The following is a 26,798-nucleotide window of genomic DNA, read 5'->3' on the forward strand; positions in this document are numbered from 1 at the left end:
CCTTGATCTTCCCAATGCCTTTCTACTGAACTTCCTACTGGCCTGCCTGCCCTCCATATTCCCATATCTTCCTAGAAATATCAACAAAATATTGATTTAATTGACTTTGTCCATTATTTAAGAGAAGATCTCCAGGTCATTTGTCCATTGCATCTGAAGTCCATTAAATTGAGCCTGCTAACTTCAGATTTTACTGCTCTGAAGGAAAAAAAAAAAAAATCCTTCCTTCCTAACTTCTCAATGGTCACTAACAAACAACCTGATACTGCATCAGTCCATTAGCAAAACACAAGAGAGGTGGAAATTACTACTTCTGCAAAAAAGAAAAGAAAAGAAAAGAACGTGTAATTTCTATTATATCATATGAGTGGGAGAAAGAGGAACAAAAATTTAAACTTTTATCTCACTATTAATAGAATTTGTATTTGATACATAGCAGTCCCTATAATTCACTTGTAATGACTCCATTAACTATGCCACAATAAATCTACTAAGAATTTCAGTATCATTGGAAATCAGTTCTTGCAGTTTCTTGCCTGACCAAGGGAAGCCCTCTTCTCTTCTCTTCTCTTCTCTTCTCTTCTCTTCTCTTCTCTTCTCTTCTCTTCTCTTCTCTTCTCTTCTCTTCTCTTCTCTTCTCTTCTCTTCTCTTCTCTTCTCTTCCCTTCCCTTCCCTTCCCTTCCCTTCCCTTCCTTCCTTCCCTTCTCTTCTCTTCTCTTCTCTTCTCTTCTCTTCTCTTCTCTTCTCTTCTCTTCTCTTCTCTTCTCTTCTCTTCTCTTCTCTCCTCTCCTCTCCTCTCCTCTCCTCTCCTCTCCTCTCCTCTCCTCTCCTCTGTAGTGGTTCATCTTAAATTCAGGGTCATATTCCTTTCAAGTAAATGCAATAGTCAGTTTAGAACTGAAAAATATAAAAGCATAAATTTATATTTTAACAGCGCACAGAGCACTGCAAATTCAAGACCAAAAATTGGTACTGATCAGGTTGAGAAAATGAATAATTCAACAGAGGATATTTATTTGTTTGTTTGTTTGTTAGTTAGTTTATTTGACTTCTATGCCTGCCCATCTCAACACATGACCCTGGGCAGCTAACATCAATTTAAAGCACCAACAATAACAACATTAAATAAAATAACCACAATAACCATTAACACAATCCAAAGGGTTCCCAACATAGAAATCATACAAATTAAGCTGTCTTAACCTCCAAGCCCAAGGCTTGAGGAAACAGCCAGGTCTTTAAGACCTTACTGAAGGCCAGCAGAATCCTGGGCAGAGATTTGAGATGGAATGAGTTAGAGCAAGTTGTAACATTATATATATATACATACATACATACATACATACATACATACATACATACATACATATCATAACAGAGGGCAGCAGGGACATTGAGGGATCAAGGAAGTTCTGAGATGCAGGAACACAGCAGGAAAACATAAAATCAGAGGATGATCATGCGCAACATTGTTGAATGGCCAGATTGTGATTCTGAAATGATTCTGTAATAATCTGATTGCTCAATTGACTCAAGATACTATCATGGAAGTAAAAGGAAAACAAGTCTGATTATACTAAATATAAACAGGAAATTCATTAACATTAAAAAAAAATGGGGGGAAACTGAAATTTATCTTTGTGTCTGGTAGCACTGTCTTCTGTTCCTTCAGAAATATGTTTTGCTGTTTAGATTCTTCAGTACTTTGGGTATAAAGTAGATGAGATGTTTAAGGAAAAACAATGTCATGTTTAAAGCAGTCATCTGGAAGGTATTGTGGTGTTTTCAAGCCAAGTTTCAAATCTTGGAAATCTTAATTACAAATTTTATACCCAGTTTTATGTTATGATTAGCAGAAATAGAGGTAGTTTTTTCCCCTCCCACTAACAAATGAACTCACATTTCTTTCCTTATGCAGTTAAAAGATACATATTTTTGCTTATCTTTTCCTTGTGTAAACTTTTTTCATACAAGTGTTGAACTGATTACTTCATTACAAAACATGGAAAACTACATAATATGAAGGATGACTCTATTCCAAGCTGTTTATTATTCCAGAAGAGTATTTAGATCAGAAAAAATGTGGTTGTAATCATATTTTCCTTATATATATATATGGATACACACATACACACACACAACTATTTTCTGAATTGCTTCATATCACATTTGCCTATATACCTTATATCTTTACAACAGTTATCTTTCCAATAATTTCAAATGAGACATTTATCCAATGAATCCATGATTGAATTAATAGACACATAAAATATGCTTTTAAAATATAGATAAAAAAATATCCCTATCACTTAGTTTCATCCCAGGATCCTAGAACCAACAAAAGTAAAATGGATTTCCAATGCTTTTGAAAAATTCTGGGGCTAGTTCTTTCATAAACATGAACCTTATCCCAAAGCAATATACACTGAACATTAGAATCAATCTAAACATTATTCCATTTGTATTTCCTTATCTCCTGAGAACAGGAAGGCAATATTCATTTATAGAACTAATGATAAAAGGAGACACCATCAGCCTCCTAAAGGAATACAAGGTATTAGAAGGCGAAACAGTTCCTCTTTGGATTTCATGGACTGAAGCAATGACATGTTAAAGTAAAGGTAGGCAGGTGATATGAAGAAAGTTAATATCCAGCAACATTTCATATCAGTCTTGTGAGATTAATAAAACTAGGAATGTTGAACATTGACCTCTATGAATTGTTGTGCAAAGAACCCTGCAAATTCCCATTTCAATCTGCCCTTAGTCAGTAGGCAATAAATACAATCTCCCTGCCCCTCAAAAAAAAAAAAAAAATGCCCTCCAACTGTATTGTCTTTTGCTGACAAGAAGCCAGTGGGTTTTATTTGAGGGCTAAGCAATGTACTGGAAACTATTGAATTCCACCCAACCTAGAACTGCAAAGCCATTTTCAACAAAAGCTATGCACAAGGGACAGTGTTTGCCATATTTTAAAAAGGTCCTTGAAGTCATTTTGAATTCTAAACTACATCAAAACAGCTAAGCAGGCATAGGTGTAAATATTATAGTTTCCTAGGTGCTAGGTTGAATTTCTTAGTGCCTGGTAAGTGTTTGTACACTGATTTTCAGTTTTTAGTCTGATAGTTTCTAGTCCATAGGACAAACACGGGACTCTGAGAAGAATAAATAAGAATGAATTAGTTTAGGTGCTCCTCTCCCCCTTTTTATATATCTTTGTAAAATGTTTAGGGATTGACTTCACGTTTTCAGGTATATCCATATTTTCCCCTTTACTGACTCTTTCTTTCAGACCAAATGAAACATGGTGTTAAATGAACTTAAGGTATTTACTTTTTCTTTTTCAAACACTTCCAGCAAGGAGGATCAGAATTTATGTCACGACACATGGTGAGATGAGAATTTAACTCCTTGGCAGCCATGAAAGCTTGCCTCAGAAGACTCAAATCTAGTACTTTGTCAAAGAATGTCTTCTACTTTTTTTTTAAATAGTTCTGGTTCAGTACTTTTGGAAGTGGAGGAATTTAGTGAACTTCTCATGAATGGAGGGTGATGTTTTTGCCCTTATTTACTTATGTGTTAGAAAAGGCATATGAATGAATGTTCAGTCTTTCATTATACAACCAGGGTTAGGGTTAAGGTTATATTAGACAATCTCCTCAGTGCTTTGCAGCCTTCTTGGCTGCCTGCACTTGAATTAGATTGCAAGGAGAGATATCATGACAAACTCTTCTTCCTGAGCATATTCTCATCAAGAAGACAAATATGGCCACAGAGGTTGCAGAGTGATGGGTAGATCTGTAGGAGAAACACCCCCCCCCCCCAAAACAATACAGTAAGCTTGAAAAGGAGTTCAGTGGGCCATGCCTTCTCTCTCAGCTGAACCTACCTCACAGAGGAGACTGTGCAGAGCTTTGAATGGGCTCTTCACTTTAACAAAGATTTAAGTGAGATGTCCCATTTAAAGCACCTGTGGGAAGCAGTGAAGAAACCCCATTTCTGACTAGGGGAGTAAATATGAGGCTTCTCTTCATTTCTTGAAAGTGGTTTCTATGAATGCCTTGAACATGTATAGAATCCACTTCCGTCAAAGTAAAATGATTATGCAATACAACATATGCATTCCAATGTCTGAAACACACATTTAAGGGATCTATTTTTTTATTTTTTTTAGTTCTTTCCTCTTTTTGCCATTCTCTGTGTGTTATACTTGGAGCTGTTCTTGCCATAAGATAAAATAAATGGATCATAGAGCTGAGGAGGAGACAAACAGGAGACGGTACAACAGTGATTTCGGGGCAACAATTTATATTAGGAAAAGCTTTCTAAGTATAAAATGGTGCCTTAAGTCAATATATGATCCAAGCTGTAGATTTATGTTGGCATGGTGCTCAGATTGACTGATGTGTGTCCCCTATTCACACTGACACCTTTTGCTACATAGCATCTGTAAGGGTTGACAATCAACGTAAAGCCCTGTATCTATCATTCTCTCTCCCCCCCCACCCCCGCCTTTCAACTATTCCTCTAATTTATTTATAGAAATAAAAGCACAAGGAAAGAAGAAGAAAAAATCATTCTCATAATTCTTTGGCTGGGATACAACCTCAGTGACTGTCACTTGTAACCAAGTCTTTAAAATAGCCTTTGCCTCTGAGTGTTCTTTTTATTTTAATTTTTTTATCAGGATATCATTCATATATATATATATATATATATAGAGAGAGAGAGAGAGAGAGAGAGAGAGAGAGCGCCATATGGCTGGCTACATTAATTAATGTCAGTTGAGTTCACTGGACCATATTTGACCCATTGTTATTTCATTTTTTAAAATATGTAGATGGGGAAGAAAAGCCTCATGATTCTGCTTTTTTTTCTTTTTTTTTAATTAATGGCTGTTTAAAGTCTTTGTTTAGCGTCAGGCATATTCTGGGGCTAGGAAAGACTCTGCTAACCTCCTTTTTGCCTCTCTGAACCTTTAAATGCATTTACATCATCAATGACACCCAAGGTCAGATATTTCTCTGCAGGCTATTCCTTGACAGTCTTTTTTCAAACAGTTCTGACAGCTGAGAGTACAGCAGAGAGACTCACACCTAGAAGCGTAATTTGAAGTGTTAATTGAGAAACACCTCACTGACCTTGGTGGCCTTCATCTTCTACTAGTGACAGAAGAAAGCCTGGAGATGAGCTGATAAAAGAAAGCAAAGGATGAATGCAATGAACCTGGATGCATTTTTCAGAAAGAAAATGTATTTAACAAATATATTGGTCTGCAATTTATCCATTTCTTACAAATATGAGGAGCTTGGATTGATTTCAGAGGAACCATGGGCTCTGAGATCTCAAAGGCTGGAATCTTAAAAGTAGTCCTATAATAATGATTTTATTATTATAGATTAATAGCCAAGGTAGATTAAACTTTTTCCATTCTGAATCTCCACAAAGTTCCATTCCTAGACTGTTTCTTCAGAACTCTGGGGAGTTATAATGGACAATGCTTGGCAGAAGGAGGAGGAGGAGGAGGAGGAGGAGGAGGAGGAGGAGGAGGAGGAGGAGGAGGAGGAGGAGGAGGAAGAAGAAGAAGAAGAAGAAGAAGAAGAAGAAGAAGAAGAAGAAGAAGAAGAAGAAGAAGAAGAAGAAGAAGAAGAAGAAGAAGAAGAAATACAAGAGTAGTAATTATTGTTTTGCATCTCTGGTGAGAAATAGGAGGAAAAATATTGGCTTATGTAACTGACACATCTGCCCCCAAATCATCATGATCCTTGTGAAACATTGGCTACATCAGTCACAGCATCTTAGTGAATTCTGGGGTTAAAAGCTATTCTTACATGGTTAAGCAACTGATTTATTTTGTGGGAAAGATCTGCAAATTATTCCTTCCTTTTTTAACTCAACTCCTGACAGTTAGCTCCATCTTATCCAGGAAAGATGGATGATGATGATGATGATTCCCCTTTCTCTTCACAGCCATTCTGTGTGAAATTTCTCATGGATTTTCCCAACATATGGATATTACAATCTAATATTTCATTACATTTAGCCCAAATCAACAGTTATGGGCATATAAAACCAATAAATAAAAGAGTGTAATTCAAAATGCACCACATTGGTTATATATATATTTTTCCTGATGTATTCATTTACAAAGATCTAATTAGCAAATATTACAGGTAGTCCTCACTTACTGATCACTCATTCAGCAACCATTCGAAGTTACAACAGCACTGGAAAAGGATATTTATGACTGGTCCTCAAAATTGTGGCTGTTGCAGCATCCCCATGGTCACGTGATCACAATTTGGGTGCTTGGCAACCAGTGCACATTTACAATAGTCACAGCATCTGCAGTCACATGATTTCCATTTGCGACCTTCACAGCCAGCTTCTGACAAGCAAAGTCAATGGGGAAGCCAGCAAGGAGTCTCAAGTCATGGTCATGTGACTTTCCACTTAATGACCTGTGGTAATTTGCTTAACGACTGCAGCTAGAACTGATGTTGTAAGTCAATGCAGTCATGTGACATTTCACTTTACAAACTCATTGCTTAGCAACAGAGTTTCCAGTTTCAACTGTAGTTGGTAAGTGAGGACTACCTGTATATCACTCTGGGGAAATAGAACAATTATTTGAATTTTTCCATGCTTTATTATTGTAGACGAAAGCTCTGCTTTTCTGACTCTTACTCCACATTAGGGAATCATGATGGTAAACAGTTGGTATCTCTGTGCCATCTGATGCTCTGTGACTAACCAATATAGCTCTTCAACCTACATGAGCTGCCCGAGGTGAAGAACAACCCCTAGCATACATAACAGATTGCCTCTTATTTTTTTGTGCAGCAAAAAGTGTAGCATTATTATAAATCATGCACCATGATTTTTAGTATATTTGCCTTTTCGATAGTTCATCTGGCTCAGGATACATTTGAAGTTCCAGATTAGATGCCTGAATAGATCAGATTATTTCTACACACACACACACACACACACACACACACATTACTCTAATTCCCATACAAATCTCTAAAACAGTTCTTTCATCATTCTCTCACTTTGATGTCATGCCAAATAATTTCATCCCTTTTTATTCTTAATTCTATTCCCTCTGCTAGAGGCTCCTTATTTAGCCCTCTTCAGCCACTTCCATGTTTTTGTTCAATCAAAATTGGTCTGCCGTTTTCATTTTTTGCAGCAATCAATCTCTTAAATACATTTTACCTCACCCACAGCTCTTTTCATTTCCTAATTCCACCAAGTATCCTTTTTCATACTTTCTCTTAGCATAACTCCACATACTTCTGTGGCATACTGTAACATAATGATTTTCATATCTTGTTCTAAACAGTTTCCACATTCTCCTTCCTTATCCCCACTTTCCATTCATTGGTTTGGGAGAGTAATTTATTTTCTGATACTGCTTCATACAGGACTCACATTTCCTCTTCCTGCATTCAATTTGCTTTCATTCTCATTTCTTTCATTTTCACTTTTTTTCCATGTCCATAGTTTCTAAGGTATGCTCTTAACACAACCAAAAGCATGGTCTGTCCCATATTCAGAACCTCATATCTCTCTTGTATTCTTTACTAATGTTCACAGTCATTCATCATAACCCATCAAATCAGTCATCCTTTTTGTTGAATAAACCTGTGCTTAAACTACATGTTTGAAACCAAGAGAACTTTTTTAAGCAGATACTTACCAAATTGTTACCATTCTCATTCTTCCTTCCTTCCTTCCTTCCTTCCTTCCTTCCTTCCTTCCTTCCTTCCTTCCTTCCTTCCTTCCTTCCTTCCTTCCTTCCTTCCTTCCTTCCTCCCTCCCTCCCTCCCTCCCTCCCTCTCACATCTATCTTTTTTCCTATATTCTCTCATCTCCTTCTCATCTAGCCATTCATGTCACATAGCACAGTATGTATTTTTCCTTTGGATTGCATTCATTCACAGTCCTGTGCATTTTTTCCCTAAACCTTGCACCATTATCACTATTCTTTACAGCAGCCTTTCTCAACCTTTTGACGCTGGAGGAACCCTTGAAATATTTTTCAGGCCACAAGGACCCTCTGCATATTCAGGCTCAAATATAATCCAGAAATTACAAAATTATTATATTTGTTTCATGCATAAGCCTGTATATATGCATTAACAGTGTTCTTAAACTAAAAACAAAGAATGAAACTTACCTCTTTAATGTGATGGAGTCACAAAGAGTCGGACACGACTTAACGACTAAACAACAACAACAACTTTAATATGAAACCTGTGCTTGTTTTTTGCTGCATAAATACCCAATTCTGGGCCAAACGTGAGATAAGCACACACAGATTTCATCTTCAACTGAAATGAGATGATTTCTGCCTTTGCTTTTGATGTTTGTTAAATAAGAAAAAGCTTGCTCACACATGTAAGAAGTTGAAAACTGCAGCATAATGTTCAATGCCTTCCTATGAATAGCAGGATACTCTTCTTTGAAACTGAGCAAACTCAGGGAGGCAGTGAAGGACAGGAAGGCCTGGCGCAATATGGTTCATGGGGTCACGAAGAGTCGGACACGACTTAACGACTAAACAACAACAACTTCTTTCACAGGAATCCAGAACTTGTCCATGGGCAGATCAGTGTATTTCATCTTCAGTGTATGATGAGACTGCAGCTCACAAAGTTCTTTGTCTTCCTTCAAAGTGAAGTTCTCAGGCTGAGCAGAAGATGCAGAGAAAGGATCCTTCACCCAGACATATATTTGTGTTGAAAGGGAGGGAAAGTACTGATCAGTTTTGTTCTATAGTACTTCCAGGTGGTTTTCAATTAGATTTGAGATTTTCTGATATCCTTCTTCACTCTCATGTCCAAGCAGAAGTGGAAGCATTTCAATATTTCCTTTTGCAACATGATTTTTTCAAACATTCATTTTTCTTTTAAATCTAAGAATCTTGTCACCTGAAGCAAAGCATTTTTTCCAGTGCCTTGCAGAAACTGGTTCATGTGATGAAAGATGACTGCTAAGTATGCTAGTTTCTGCAACCATTCTCCATCTTCAAAGCACTCAACAAAATGTAGAATACTATTTTCTAAAAAATACTCTTGCAATTCTGCCTTCAGCTCAAACACCCTGTTGACAACTCTTCCTCTGCTGAGCCACCATATTTCTGTATGTAACAGGAGACTTTGATCTTTGTCCAGGTTTTCACAGTTTTTTAAACATTCTTGACGGGACTGGTCTTTGTGTAATGAAGTTAACCATTTTTGTAGCATCATCCAGAACTTTTTTCACTTCATCTCCAAGAGTTTTCGACACCAACAGCTCTCTGTGAACAAAGCAGTGTGTTGTGACAAAATCAGGATTTTATTTTCTTACAAGAGAAATGAAACATCTCATGAAGCCAACCGTTGATGGAGCACCATCAGTACGGATGCCAACACAGTTCCTCCAAGGCAGATTTTTTGTTCCCAGATATGAAAACAAAACTTTAAATACATCCTGGCCTTTGCATGTTTCATGTAGTTCTTTGCAGCAGAAAAAGTTTTCTTGAATTTCACCATTTATAAATCTTACAAATACCATAATATGACATTTATTGGTGAAATCTGTTGACTCATCATCTTGGATAGAAAAACTGCTGTTCTTCAGTTTATCATACAAAATCTTTTCTGCATCATGTGACATGTCATCAATACACCAACTTATTGTATTGCTTGACAGAGGAACCTTTTCGATTCCTTGTACTGCATCTGGTCCTAGCATTTTCCCCACTGTTATTTTACATGCTGTCATTATTACTTTCTTACCCCAAAGTGTGACTCCTATTTTGCTGTGTAATACGTTCTGCTACTAAATAACTTGCTTCTTGGGCTTTTTTATTGACTTTCATTTTATTAACAAAAGCTTTACTTTGTTCTGTGATCCCAGTAGCCATTTAAAGTAATCACAACCTTTATTTATCATATAGCTGTGATTTATAGTTGTGTCTTTTTAATTTTGCTGCAGCCATTGCTGCATTTGTAAGTTTTCCCCACAGTTATGGTACAACAGAATAGGACAGCTTGGTTCACTAGTCCATGTAAAACCCATTGATAAAAACCTTTCATTGTAAAGATGGACTTTTTTTGTGAGTCCATTGATATACCAGTGCAGGGAAATGCCTGGGAAAATTTAAATTCTTCATTATCATAATTAAACTTATTGATATTGTCCATTCTACAATCCTCCTATTCTCTCTCACACCTCCTCTTCAAAAATCACCACACTGAACCCTCAGACATGACTAAATAAATGTGTATGAAATTTATTTAAAATAATGGAATAAAATAACTACAGGAAAACTGCAAGGAAAAGATGCGTGGGGGGGGGGGACTGACATCACAGACTAAGTTGGACGAGTCCATTAATTTCTTGAAAAATGCACTTCTCCCTCCCTTTCCTTCAATATATTCCTCCCTTCCAGCAATATAGTGTACACCTGTTATCAATGGTCTCCCCTATCTCACATCAAAAATTAAGAATAGATTCAACAAAATAAACACAGTCCTACACTACCAGAGAGCTCAGAAAGAGTTGTAACTAGATTATTGTTCAGTCTGTGCTCATCACTGTGAGAGTGTGTTGCCTGAATTTGAATTTAAAAAAAATAAATAAATCATGATCTCCCAGGGAACCTCTAGTGACCTGTTATTGAACCCTAGGGTTCCACAGAACTCTGCTTGAGAAACCCTGATCTAGAGCATACAATCATCATTAACCTTCTACTTCCTTAGGCACCCATAACAATTCTTATTTTCTGATATACATTTTAGACTTTTAATTTATAATTAAATTTATATCTTCACTTCTCTGAATGCATTCATCAACTCTATTTCACAGGGTGTTTCATTCAGATTGATTACACCTTTCTTCTTTCTCTTTGTTTCACTATTTTTTATTTTTTTGTTCCATCTTTTAATCCATTCTCTTACTATTTACTCCTCTTGCATTTCAAATCACTATCTTCCATAGACATAGATGTCACCAGGCCTGTAGATATTGAGTTCCATCATCCCTAATGCCTTTGTTCAATCAAGGTAACACATAACACTTTGTAACATGTAACATTTTGTAGTAAGAAAATGAAGTAGGCTACCAGACTTGTAACTGTGCATTTGCAGTATTCCTTGCTAACAGCAAGGAGTCAGTTTTGGCACATTTTGGCCAGTATGCCACAAGCACAACCAGAGCAGTTTTATCCTTAACATGCTCACACTATTCTATATAAATTAGATATAAAGATATCTAATCTAGACTACCTTACAAACCAACATATTGTTCCCTGCATCCCAACTTTTAGGAACTTTATGAAGTGAATAACACATATTCAAAATTTGTTTATGATTATATCAAGATTAAAAAGTGTTATAATTACTTTAGAACATGCATAGATATACATGTATAGTTTTATTACAGTCACTGACCAGAATTCTGCAGATTAACAAAGTAAATGAACAATGTCAGTTTCAAATGAAATAAAATGCAGGTAGTCCTCATTTAGTGACTGCCTTATTTAGCAACTATTCAGTTACGGCAGTGATGAAAATGTAATTTTATGACCAATCCTTGTATTTACAACCTTCACAGGTCTGTTAAACAAAGGAAAGTTGAAATAAGATCATAAGCACAGTTGTGGTTTCACTTAGCAAGCACTTTGCTTAACAACTGAGTTGCTGGTTCCAGTTGTGGTCACTAAATGAGGACTACCTGTACAAACATAAATTGTGACTATATCATCAAAACAATCAAGGCATGATGAGTTTTCTAACATTCTAACATTATTTTTTCCACATTCAAGGAAGCAAAATCATCTGATCTGACAGGAGTAAATAAAATAAGAATTCAGAATGTACTTTACTACATAGGAAGTTATAAAATGAGACCTTGTGTCCATATATAAGATATAATCAAACACTACATAAGCTAACACACAGGAAAAAGAAGTCCTCTTTCCAATTAACAGAACTCAAAGAAAATACTTCTCATCTAGACAACTGTCTTTATATTAAAAGTAAGAGAAACTGCAGAAGCACAGGTATATTCTAAAGGAGAAAGTTATGAAAAAGATTAATAAAGAATGAACAATTTGGAATAAAATATATAAATTTCCTTTATCTGGATGTACTTTTACCTAGTGTGAATATTTGATAAAATCCAACTAGAATAAAAAAACTGAGCTGAGTATTGGAAGATTAGAAGGAAATTGGAAGCACAATCAGGAAATGCTCAGGATACGACCACCACAAAAATGTATGGATGTTGATCATGAGGCCTATGAATCTTAATCATTAAGCTTTGGGGTGGCCAACCCTGAGGCAATGGAAAACAAAACTCTTAGAGATCCTTAAACCTAAATAAAAATAGATTGAAAGGAATAGAAAGCAAGCCTCAAGACATAAGAAGCTATGATCTGAGAGGAAGAAGTAGGAGCCACTAGCACTAAGCAAAAAAGAGGAACCAAGGCACCCTGCAATAACAGCAGGCATCATGCTAAGCCAAACTGCCAAACACAAAGCTGAAAACAGGGTTATAAAACTTCACCCACTGAAACTATAGCAGGGTTGTATGAAACATGAGCGGGTATTGTTTCATACGCTGTAGAAAGATCAAAGAAACAGAATGTATTCAGGTTCATCAGGGAGTGGATCATAACTGAAGGAAGTAAAGCCAGCAATTTCCAAGAAGATAAGCATCATAATGCCCGAATAGGGGTAAGCATTTTTATTTTTTTTTAATGATGTGGAACTGCATAATATACTCACCCTGAGCTTGTCCTGCCTATCACAGTCGATGTACATTAGAAAGAGATCTGCAGACAGGTACTTCTTCTGCAAGAAACCATTTTAGAAGAGGGAAAAGGTTAGCCAAAATGTTTTTTTTTTAAAAAAACCCTATTCTCATAATAATTGCAACAGGATCACGTATGACAGTGTACATCTACAAAATGAAAACCAACAAGGAATGGATCTGGAGATTTGGACACAGAGTTCATGCTGAATGAGTAAATTAATTAATTAAGGAATTATTGCCACTTTTTTCTGCAATTTATATCTGAAAATCATTTACCGTATGAAAAGAACGTATCTTGTTAAGTGGACAAAATCATTCTGTGGGCAAATATTAGTAGAGCAATAGTGAATATGGATATGCATGCTATGTTACCTCCATTATAGTATTTAGTATTTTTATTTGGTAAGCACATATATCTAAGTGATTGGACTGATCCAGAGTTACCCAGTGAGCTCCTATGGCTAAGGGTGGACTAGAACTTTGGTCTGCCTACTCCTAGTTCAATACTTTATCCACTCTTTCACACTGGACCTCTAATAACTTATAAGGCAGGAAGTTAATTAAGTGAATTATTTACAGAAGGGTGTACACTCCTGTATTCTACCATTACTCCCATAGAACACTGCTCTCATTCATGGGATAGGTCTACTTCATTTTCAATCATACCAAAATAAAAATACTATGACCTGGACCTGGACCTGGACCTGGACCTTCTTTAATGTGTAATTGCTAGTGCCACTGTGGCAAATGAGTAGATGTCCCAAATGTCTATTACAGAGATCAGAAATATTCTCTGTATTGTTTGTTTTGTTTTGTTTTAATAAGTCCACTAGTGCATCATTTCATTGTTTCCCCAGGTTGCCTCAAGCGAACGGTGTGTTTAATGGTGCATTGGCCAGCTTATTTAAAAAAAAAAAAATCTGCTGATTTTGAAGCAGGAACGGTCTACATGTCAAGTAGGTGTTGCAACCACTGAACCATCAAATAATGAAAGATGCAGCACATCTTGTGGAAAAGAAGGGACAATGAGATGAGGGGCACACCTGCTCAGTAACCAATCAGACTGCAGGGATTTGTCTAGAACAAAGTAAAGCTCAGCCGGAAGTCTGTACAGCAACACTTGAGCTGACACAAATGAGAAACTATTACTTTCAACTTGAAACAGGAAAACATGGGTAGAGTTCATATTCCTGGTGGGCTGCAGGTGAGTAGAAGATGATGTCATCTGTTACTGCCATCCAGAAATTGTTGGTAGCCAGAATTCATGATGGGACAACCTGGAAGTATGAATATGGCCTAAGGCAGAATTAAAGTAGAATGGTTGCTTCTGTTTATTTGGAAAGTGGATTGTTAGCTCTTCCACATCCGGGCTAAATAGTGGTGATATTCAGAAGCATATACTGGTGATATCTTGCACAGCACATTGTAACTGGCATATTCTACTTGGTACACCAGTTACATAAGTCAGTTAAATGATGTGAGTGTGAAAACAGATGCTGAACAAGATACAGCTAATAATTCTTATAAGTTATTTTGCCTAAATGGAATAGTTACTCAAAATTTCTGAATTAAGTTTATGCTTCTAGCGTTCCTCAAGGTGTCAGAGTGAAATGATGAGCAGAACATAATCACGAGCAGGCCCATGGTTTGTTATTGGGAGCAGTTGAAGAAAACAAGAAAGGCTGAAAGTCAGGTTGGTGATAATATATAGAAGCAAAGAATAGCAGAAGAATATAACTTTCAATAATATATTGTCCAACCTGCAGATGTTTAGTAGGCCTTGAAGTTTGAGTAGCAGGCAGTGGCATGAAACATAAATTAGGAGGGTACTATAAAGAAACTATATTACTAAAGTAAAGCCCACTGGGATATCTAAACTTTTCAAGGTTTAGAGTTTGTGTGTGTATACACTTTGTGTACGCTTGTTGCATTTTTTGTTCACTTGTCAAAGTTGGCAGAATTCGGTCTAACTGTGAAAAGTATGAAAAGTGCACAACCAAATGTTTGTCCTGTTTCAGTTGTGTGTATTTTCATCTGATTTGTTTTAAATTGTGCAACAAGTAAATTATTTGGCTTAGGACAGCTGGTGATTCTCCTGCTTAGTGTTACACACTTTAAGTTAAAGACTTAAAAAAAAATTTCAGTGCTAAGCTGTTGAAAGCTGAAGTTTATAGAACAAATCAAATCAATTTTGCACCCAGAAGAGGTTTTTAAACACCCATGATCATTTATTTTAGGTTTCTCATTCAGCAAAAATGAATCTGAGTTTTTGTAAAAACCCTCCTACACCATACGTGGCAGTCTCCCCCGCCCTCCCCGCTTCATTCTCTCTCTCCCCTACCCCTTCCCATCCCATAACTTTTTAGTACATGTTTGCATTTAAATTATTGAAGTTGCAAATGTATGTAGAAGTTAGTTGCAATTGACACACAAGTTCATCCCCTCTTTCTATAATTGGTTGTACAAAATTGGACTACTCCATTTCTTTGCTATTTAGGAACTGTGATTCATGTCCCAAAATAGTTGGGGAGTGGGATGTTTTATCCTTCTCTTTCTTTTCATTATTTAAAGGTCACTGGAAGTCCTGCCAAGCATCTTATAAATAAACAAATAAACAAACAAACAAACAAACTTGACTACTTTTTATTCCTAGAAATCTTCTGAAAAGGAAAGAATGTGGTGCTTTATTTCTCTCTGCTTCCAACCAATATATATATACATATATATTTGTATCACTTTTTAATTGATGTGGTGGTCTGTTGCTTTCCTTTATTTTATATTTTTAATTGATGTAATGCAGCAATTTTGTGCATTCCTTTGCTCTATGTTGTCATGTGATCTTTTTTAAAAAATTTCCTCTATTTTACTGCATTTAAAGAAAAATATGGCTGCATTTTTGAATTGGTTCTTCTTTTTTATCTTATAAACTGCCCAAATAACTTCTCTTAAAGAACTTACTAGAAATAATACATTTGTTAATACGTATGTTACATAGTTCTCAAAAATGCAAAGCTGTTTTAAAGAGAATGTACAAGGACAAAGTCACCAGTATAGAGATATCTTCTATTGAGGAAACAGAGAAACATTAGAGAAACAAGAGTGCTAGGGCTAGTTTAGAATTTGGGTCTCTATTTGACTTGCAAGATGGGATCTGTAAGCTGTGCTGTGGCTGTCCATAGATTCCCAGTCATTGTGTAACACCCTGGTTTGTACATCCCAGAGGTTGTCTTACGTGCCTAAAAATTAGGTCAGGAAGGATTGTAGAAAGCCAAGGAAGGCAGCAGATGGTTGTGAATGAAACTGTCTTACTTTCTGCTACAATGGAATGGAGCAAGAGTATGGACTGTGATGTTTTATAAAGTACTCCATTGTCCACTATGGTCATTGGTGCCATTCTGTTTAGAATGTTGATGGCTCTCCTCTTCTGGGGCAGTAAGTAGCCACAACTGCCAAAAATAGCAATCACATGGCACTCTCCACAAACAAATGGCTTCTTTAATTGTCAATCACAGCAGTGCTGGCAACATGGCTTCTTCTCCTCTAACAATCCAGCCAAACTCTTTATTGTTCAAAGAGCAATGCTATAAGCATCAAGTCTTTCCACATTTTATCCTATTGACCATTAGGGGAATTAGGATTATAAATAGGAAGACTTGCAAGATTCTGTTACTATAGCTGTTCTAATAAAAGTAGTTTTAGGCCCGCACCATGTCTTTTTCTTAGTCTGATCTACCTGATAGGGCTGATATCAATCTTGCAAGTCTGAATGTACTACCTTTTCTCCCTTTTTTTAACCTTCAGGAGATTGGGGGGGGGGGCACTGTTTGAGTCATTTTCACAAAATACTTTCTTGGCCTAGGCTCAAGTTTCATTTATCTGACTGATCCCCTAATAGCAGGTCTTCCCTCTGTCCTTCAAGGCCATCCTATCTATTCACTTTATAAACTGGATGATTCCAATCAGGGTTATCTCCCTAATATTTTTAAAAGAAATTAATAACATTGGACCACCATCATCTCACTACTTGGTCAATACTGCTAGGCTTCTCACTCCTTCTGGCCCTAACATGGTTAGGGTTAGGGTTAGGGTCAAGGCCATGTGATGAATAGGAGTGGATTCAATTGATCAGCTGCAAATGCCTTTGAAAATTTTGCTACATGGAGCCATGGCACTGAGAATGTGTTCTATGTTTCCATTGCTTTTAAACTACATTCACAGGTGTAGTAGCTTCTTGTAAGGAGATAAAATCTGTGCATTCTCATCTAAATAAATCATGCAATGATATTAGACACTAGTAGTAACAATCACAAATTTACGTTGTTCCTCTCCTCACCCTGATGTTTCATTTTTATTAAGTGTTTGGACAGAAATATATCAGCCTTGAAATTCACACTGACTCAGTTTTAAGAAAGTAAAGATACCTAAATTCTTTTTTTTTGTTTGCATGCTTTATTTATTCTGTTTATACTCCACCTTTCTATTATTCAAGACTACTAACAATTTTCTTTACAACCACAAAAGGTTTTTTTTTTTTAATTAAAATTAATACCAGGTAAAGGATTTTCTGAATCTAGTGTGCATTATTATTGCTGACCCTGAATCCTGGATAACAAACAGGATTCTGTTTTAACAGTGGCAGCAAATTGTCATTGCCATCAATTGCAGGTATATATTTGCCATTACCAATGAAATGATTAATGCTGTTTAGACTCAATTCAAAACTGTTCTCTTAGTTTCAATTGCAAGAGTTGTAGATCCTCCTTGGTGAGCAATCTTGCTTGACTCGTCTTTCTATTTCCCAATTATAATGCTTGGTTTTTTTAAAAAAGCTATTCTCTCCATCCATCCCTAAAATTGCGAATTCTAAGCACAGGAAAGCAAAAGCCTCTTCAAATACATATAAAGTGATCTTTACTCAGTATCCTGGAGATTGCAAATCACTATTTTAAAGTAACTGATGATGTTTTCAAACAAAGATTATATTATATAAAAAGGTTGCTGGGATTTAGCTGAGCACCAAAGAGCTTTAGATAAATCTTTGGATAATTAATACAAAGGACTGCAATGTACCATTACACACAGTTGCATATCCATTATCCTAAAATTCTATAAACATAGTTTTATATCACCAAAATACACTCCTTCTTCTTGGATTTGTTATTCATTTAATAAACATGAACACAAACTCCATTTGCGTTATGAAGCTTTCTATTGGGATGTTACTCAAAAACAGCTACTGGCAAGAGCTTGCTCAACTGTGAGACCTTTCAGGGGACTAAATAAATAAGTTACTAATAGAATTCAGTCAAATATCTGGATGTGAATTCATTCAAAGCAAAACAAAACAAAAAGCCACAATGATTTTATTGGCATACTGGCCTAGAACTGAAGCGACCCAGCTTGAAATTGCTACTCGTTTGTGCAGATGACTGCCTTCCAAATATTCTTGATTGGTGCTGTAATACACAGATCAAGTCGGGTTTTACCAGTCTGCCTATTATCACTGTGGACTGCTCGTCTTGGGAAGCTTATGAGATGTCTTCCCTCACCTTCTTTAGAAGTTAAAAAAAAAAAAAATCCAAAGCAAGTGATTGGATATTACTCTATCAGTTCTACATTTCTTTCTTATTGTTGGGTTCTACTGTATGTTTTATTACCCTTTGATTTTAAATTATTTTGTTATGATATGAGTCATTTTGAGGATTGTTGATATCTGATATGTGGATATAACTCCTCCTTCTGGAAGCTAAATATTGAGGCAGGGAACAAAGATACATTTTGCATGATGGGTTTTATTTTAAGCCACACAAGTCTCAAGCAAGTAGTCAAGGCAGATTGTTAAATAATGCAGAACTCTCAATACATAGATATTTCCTAGAAAGAATAGTCAATTCATTGGAACAAATTGGATGGTCTTGATTATTAATGATTCTTAATTACCTGGTTATAAAGTAGTGCCATTGTCAAAGTGGTAGAGACAGCAGAGAATGGAATAAATGTTTTGTAAACAGAGAACATAAAGAGCAGAGCAGACCTAGCAAAAGCCTCCCAAGGAGACAGGGGCTCCTTCCATCAGCAAGAAGTTTTCAAACCAGTGAAGTTTTTCTATTGACTGAAAAGAGGAGGAAGCATTTTTTTCCTCTCATGTCTCCACAAAATATGGTCTCTAGAACACAGGGGAAAATTATATTAGAATTTCCTAGTGTAGGCTGAAGATGTTATGCCCCTGCTGGAGTTGTCTTCTGATGAGGAGGAGGATGAAGAACAGCCAGGGGCTTCTAGGGATAATAGTCCTGGAGGTGGTGATTCCATCAGTGTTAAAGCCAATAACTCCACTCTGGCTGAGGGATCCAGAAAGCCTCCAGAACTCCCTGCCTGCACCCACTGATAGCCTCACCCATTCCCAAGCAGAGGCGTTGCTCTAAAGTTACAGTAGCAAAGAGCTGAGCTCTGCAAATCAGATAGACCAGCCGAGAAGCTGGGTGGCAGGACAGTAGACTCCAATAAGTAATGGACCTCAGTTGTCCATCTGGGTGGTGGCTCAGCATGCCAGATTTATTGGCCTGCCTCCCTGAAAGAAAACTCTGAAAACTCTGAAAACAACTTTTCAAGCCTCAGTTCTCTCGTGTTTACCTTGTGCTGCGCTTTGAACTCTGGATGCCATCTCACTATGTCTCCTATCTTTTCTGTTGGATTCCTGGTCTTGACCTATGCCAAGCCTGTGACTATATTTTCAGTTGCCATCTTAAGATACTGGTAAAAAGGACTCTTTGCTTCTAAAAGTTCTGCCTGAGTTTGCAGATCTCTGGACTATGGCTGGCAAAAAAGAAGAGACACCCCAGCCCAGCCCTTTTCTGCCAAAGAAAGTATTCGGAATGGAACTCCACTTGGGGACATTATCCAACATCTGTTAAATCTGACCTGCCACAACAGAAATTCTCTGGGACAAATCATGGGAAATAATATTGGCAAACTCATTGGTGAACTTTCTGCTGTTTAGGATTATGGCATATTAAAATGTTATATCTCTGAACATGTGTCAGCAAATGGAAAAGCAGCTCTGTTTATATTGTAGTATATGGCATTCTGTTTTGTAATCAGTGGGTTCATGATCCAGTAGGTAATATAATATGGTAGGGTTTAAAGTGGACAGGGAGAGAGAGAGAGAGAAAACAAGAGAATATTAAAGAGATCCTCTGGCCCTACCCAGGGCTAAAATTACTGAGAGAAAGAAAGAAAGGATTAATTCTTTTCAATAACTGTTATTTGCTTCTTTGACCTAAAATGAGAAGATAAGACAGAATGACAGTGAAGTTACTTTTAAAAGTGTTCATGATCTTGTTTCTGAAACAATTAATTTGTCACTGAAAGGGTAATTGTATTGAGAATCTTTTTTCTTTTTCTTTAGTGACAACCAGAAAAGACTCAATCATTCTGTCTGTAAGAGAAAGAGGGAGGAACCACTATTTGCATAACATAGGTTGGAGGAAAATATTAGTAAAACACAATGTCTCTAAATTAAAAATGCATGCATTGAAATGCCAGTTCAGATTCAAAATTCAATGTTGGAAAGAAAAAGTTAACGGCTAACTTGTCAGAAACTTGTTCCCTAGTTCCTGTCATCTAGTGACAATAGATCAATAAAAACAGAAAACAGCAATAAAAATGGAGTGTTAAAAGCATGAAATCATTGTGGTTGTGTTTAGCTAATCTGAGCTCCAGAAAATGGCATTATGTTGTAAAAGAACACACTAGATGGATGTTCCGAAGTTTGGAATAGCTATGCTACTTTATTATAAGTAATTAAAGATATTTGACATAAGGATATTTCATAATTCAGCAGCAAAAATAGCAGAAAGCTATCTGTTCAGAAATTTCTGACAAACTTAAGACATTAATTATTAACTAAAGTTGACTAAAATTTTATAAAAGGAAAACTTGAAAGAATGACATCTTAGCTTTCTGAATAGGAAAGCTCAGGTTCCCACTGTTCCTCACATAGCTTTGCCAAATAATTTGTTCATGATTCTTGATATAAAAATGTCTCTGCACATGGGCAGAGGTCAAAATCTGCAAGATGGTGGGTATGGTCTTACAATCAAATGTCTTTTCTTTTGTATGTGTGTGATGTTAATCTACATACAAAGGGAGCAAGGGTTCAGTTGTGATGCCATGCTTGCTGTGTTGCACATTTTGACACACAACCCCCTCAAAATCCACTATCTCTGTGATCTAATTGTGTGAACATGATGTCATTCAATAATTAAATATCTTTTATTACTTTTTTAGCCCATTTTAAGCTAAAATAGGTGTTTATTTTGGTAAAGAAAGAAAAAATACAATTTACCTCAGAGAATGATTTAAACTAAGTCTCAAAAAAGTTAGGAAATACCAGGTGGTCCATTCACTTGCCATTACTGTAATTACTTAGTTGAAACAAAGACTTATGAGGAAATTCTTTGAATATAGGGCAATTGTTCATTGTTCAGTGCTTCTTTTGGGAATTCCTTGGAGCCTTGGAATAAAAACAACTGGAAACCTGTATATATTGTAAAAGTCCAAATATATTTCCAGAGGGAGAGTTGCATAACATTTGATTTCAGCTTTCATTATCAACTGCTACAGGTAGTCAGATTATCACTGTTGTGATGGTATTTGTTGGTTTTATTGTAAATCACTCAGAGTTACCTTGTGTAAGATGCATGGCCATATAAATTTGATAGATAAATAAATAAATAAATAAATAAATAAATAAATAAATAAAAGCAAATAAATAAATTGTTGCCATCACTCCTTAGTAACAAAAATGCAAAATACTGTATTGTTCAACAGCTGGGTGAATAGAATTGTAGATAGGTTGGATAAGAAAGGCAGATGGCAGAGCCTAGCTAACACTGAAATAATCTAAGCAAGGCCAGACTGAGTTACTCATAGCTGAATTTCAGGGGCAGCTCAACATCTACTCTTTAATTCTGGGAAGATGATGGGAGAGAGCAAAATCAAATATGCCCTCCCTCAATAAAATAGAAAGATGGATTCAGAAACCCAAATCCTTTTAATGCAGAACTAGAACAAAGTTATGGCATTATAATCCCTACCAGAAAGAAGGACCCATACAATGATGGAAAGATCTAGTTTTAAAAAGTTAATAACATGCCTACCATTGTTCTCTTCACCAGCTCATTTCTCACCTCTTTATTCACTGCAGTGTTCAGAATTGCCAGGTGTGTCCAACAAATGCTACATGAACATTTATGCATGCTCCAAATCTCATTCTGCCCTTCAAATCCAGAGCTCTGCATAGCTCAATAAATTAAGCATTTGATGCATCTCCCGAAAACTGAAATGATCATTTAATTTTTTAAGAATATTTTTCTTGTCCTGTGTCGATATTCCTTAAGTCAAATAAATAAATAGTCTGATGTCATTCAGCACTTATTTCTGAGCTAACCTTGGCTGATCTCCAAAAAACTAAACAGCTTGGACCTGATTAGTACTTGGATGGGAGTTGTCCCAGTAAACTAGACTGGGAAGCTAGGGAAACATCCCAGAAGGTGACAATTATTTTAATTTATTTCATTTCATTTCATTATTTTAATTTATTATAGCCTCCCATTCTCATACACTCTGGGCAGCTTACAAATGTAAACATACATTTGTGACTAAGGAAACTATAAAAACAAGTCCATGAATAAGGTGGGCTTGAAAAAAGACTGTATCTTCACCCAGCCCCTGTTTGGGCACTTTGAGCTGTTCTAGACTACCTGTATCATGTCTAATGCTTACTGCATCTTGCAGAGGAAAAATACCTCATCAGCTCCTTAATTAACAGTACATTAATCTGGACTTGCTATAATAAGTAACAAGGAGAGCAATCTAGGAATGGTATTTTTCAGTTAATCCCTGAAAGATTTTAATATTTAGAATGGGTACTGAAAGTAACAGTACTGCTGGTGTATATACAGTGTACAAAAATGTCTAGACTGAAATACGACTGATTAGACTGATTGCTCCAGTCCCACATAATTATTTATTTATGATTTATGTACTTATGATTATATAATTATACTTTATATAATTATGATTAACTCATGCATATTCAAACTGTAAGTCGGCTGAAGGGGAAATGAGGATTTGGGAAGAGAGGAGGTAAACAGGATTAATTACTGTCAAGTTACTGACTGAAGCCTTTGTGCAAATAAATGAAACCAGCAGATTCTGCCTCTAAAATGTTTTGAGATGGAGTAGGATGAATAAATTATGATCTAGTCAAGCACTCAGGTGGATTGTACATTTGAATGTACACTTTTATGTCATTCAGGAAATTTTTGAAGACCTGGTTGTTCTCCCAAGCCTTAGGAACAGGGAGATTGTGGAATACCCCATTGCCTCCCCAGTTTGTTTGTTTACACACACACACACACACACACACACACACACACATACATATATATATATATATATATATATATATATACACGCACACACACACACACACACATAAATCCTTAAAAAGAAAATTGGTTTGATTTGTTTTGGTTTTGGTTTTGTAATTTGCTTTTCTGGTCTGTATTTGTATTTTAATACAATTTAATTTAATTTAATACAATTAAATGTGGTTGTATTTGTCTTTTAATAAGTAAATTTTTAGTTAGACTATAAATAATGAAATGAAATGAAATGAAATGAAATAATGTTTAAGACACTGTTATTAAGATCATTAGGGTTAATATGAGTGAGCCTTTTGGTAGGCTGATTATCTTGGTGTCTTCAAGGCAGATCCTAACACAGTTTAGAAATACTGTAGACAATGTTGTTTTTGCCTTTCTCACATCAATGAGATTAGTGTGGATTTGTTTGGTTTATATTTTATTCTGCACACTTTTTCAAATTTATACATGTTGTTAAGCAGGGTTTTAATGGTGTTGTTTTTAAGAGGCATAACTACATACACAAACATGCATATTAAACACTGTGTGCACAAAAAGTGAAGATTAGTACAAAATTTGTGGACAAATGCATTGTAGCTGAAATTATATTAAATTATGCATATGGAGAAAAGTGAGTATAAAATGTGCCTTAGTAGAAATGTGCAAAAATCAAATACTTATTATTTGAAATCTACAATCTGATCCGGAAATGGAATAAAATGCTTATGGTTGTCTAAAAAAAAAAGTGAAATAATTGGACAGAGTTATTTATCTCTCTCCTTGTAAAGGCCATGGGTTTGCTAAGCAAAATAGAACTCTGCCATGCAAGATAAGCCCATTTCAGGTCATTCTGAAAGGACTCCATGAATTCCATGGGAATCAGCTTCTTAGTGTAAGAGAACTCCCACAATTATTCTCATATTTTTCACCCCATCTGTGTCATCATTTGAATTTTAAAGTAGCTGCCTTAAATCACTAATGTTATTCACAGATTCCCCAAACTTCATATGAGTACGCTCTTTTTACTCTAATTTTTATTGCTTATATAGCTACATAGCTATGAGGTCTCTCTGTCTCTCTGTCTCTCTCTTGAAGCAAAAACAAGTAAACACCTATAAGCACCCACTTGGAAAGAGCACTCCAGAATACACGTCTACAGCAAGCATTCTTTAGACCAGTGTCTCTTGATCTTGGCAACTTTAAGATGTGTGGATTTCAACTCCCAGAATTCCCCAGCCAGCCTTACAGTTGCCAAGGTCGAGAAACACTACTTTAGGCAAACTTTGCATGGATGATTCTTTGCACTCATTTGTTTGATTGTGATCAGTGATAAAATTACATGTGAACTCTGTTCCTCATATTGAACTTCTTACCATGGAGAAAATTTGCACAGCAATTAGGGAAGCTTGGATGACACTGTGGTTAAATAACTCTGATTATTGTTCTTAAACTCCAGTGTTTTCACTATCCATCTCTGAGAAGATTTTGCAAAGCAATTCTAAGAAAATTGACATAATAGGACTTTTATCCTCTATACATTCAATTGACCTTGTGGGTGGAGGTGAATTTGAAATTGTTGAAAGTTTCTTATGAGAGGAGCATGGACGTAGAAGGCCGGTCCCTGTTGACTGATGTGTTATCATGCAGAATAAATCATATCACTGAAAGAAAAACTTTCAGCAGTTCCCAGACAGGCAAAGAAATGTGTTACGCATCACTGTGTTCTTTCTAATTGTTTTTATGTTACAGACAACCTATCCTTGTTTTGCTGTATAGATAAAATGAGGCAGTAAATAAAAGTACCAACTGCACTTCATTTCTTCTATTGCTATATCAGTTGAAAGAAGCAACTGTACAATATATTAGTAACTTTTAATGTAGTTGTAAATATGATTTGCAACACCATGGGACAGTGAAATATGAATTTAATTCTGATATTGTATCTTAAGTAATTATATATCACATCTGAATTTCTTAATAAAGAATGTCCACATCCTTTTTACAGCCATCGTAATAGAATGTGAGGAATTTATTAACATATTTCTTTCATATATATGTATTATTCAATAAACACATACACATACATACAAACATAACTTGTTTCCAACTTCTATTACTTTTACATATAAATTTAATAATTACAATTATAAAATGAAACATTAAACATGCACCCCACGCCCAGGACCAATATTTTACTTAATCATTCCTCTTTCCAAAAATATAATAATTCTCGTGTAGGTGTACATCCTTTCCCTTTCAATAAAACAAATTCTATAAATATATTCCATATCTCTGCAAAGTCATTTCAACTTTGCAACCCCCTTCTAACATTACTTGTTAACATATCATTGATTGCAATATCCCACACTTCTTTATACCATTCCTCTATTTGATAATCGCCTTGTGTTTTCCATTTTCTAACTATCATTAGTCTTGCCGCCATCATTAAATTTGTAATTAAATCTTTAGTAGCTTGAGTGCATTTAACTTTATCATATATTGATAACAGTGCTATATCCGGACATACTTCCAAATTTATCCCAATTATCTCATTTATCTCTTTAAATAACTGTTGCCAAAACTTCTGTACCTGTTTACAACTCCACCACATATAAAAATAAGCACCTGACTTCTGACATCCCCTCCAACATGTTACTGAATATTTCCTATCTATTTGGTTTAATCTTACAAGTGTCAGATACCATCTCCAGACCAATTTAAAGTAATTTTTCTTTATTCTTACTGAGATTATTTTTAAAATACGCATATCCCATATCTTACCCCAACTCTGATTACTTATTTGTTGGGTTAAGTCATAATCCCATACTGATTTGAGATAATCTTGTTGATCTTCAATTTCCAATAATATCTTATAGATTTCACTTGTCTCACCTTTAATAACTCTATTGTCTTCTTTATCTCCTCTCTCTAAAATTATCTTCTCGAATCTTGTGTAACCTCTACATTCTTTATTTTCATTTATCCACTCCCTAGTCCACTTCTCTAATTGTATACAGTTAAGCCACAATATCTTTCTTCCCCTTAACAACTCTCTTGTTCTATCTTTACTATTTATTTCTTTTGCCCAATCCTTTATTTGAAATATTTTCTTTTCCCTTAATTCCTTTTCCAATTCCTCCCTTAAATTTGTAGGGAATTTTTCCATCATCACCACTGGGGTCAAAGGGGAGACAGCTGGGATTAGTTTCTCTTTATATTTTGCCTAAATCCTTAAAATAGTTATTTAAAAGTGGTTCTTGACCCCGTCCCGCCATTTCTTAGTTTATTAAAAAATACATTTTCCAATTTCCATTCCACTTCTTGCATTTCCATCTCTAACCAGTTCAACTCTCCTTGTCCTACCATACGATCTATAATGTATCTTATTTGATTAGCTATAAAGTCTTAAATTCGGAAGCCCCAGTCCTCCAGCTTTTTGAGACTTATACCATCTATTTCTGTTCACCCCTGCTTTCTTATCCCCATTACATTTTCAGTGCATAAACATATATATACACACACACATTATATAATACATTTAAGAGTTACAGAAATTG

This window comes from Python bivittatus, unplaced genomic scaffold (genome assembly GCF_059951505.1).
Source record: "Python bivittatus isolate LINGU-HERP-01145 unplaced genomic scaffold, Pbiv_v1 ctg000480_np1212, whole genome shotgun sequence".
Taxonomy (NCBI): domain Eukaryota; kingdom Metazoa; phylum Chordata; class Lepidosauria; order Squamata; family Pythonidae; genus Python; species Python bivittatus.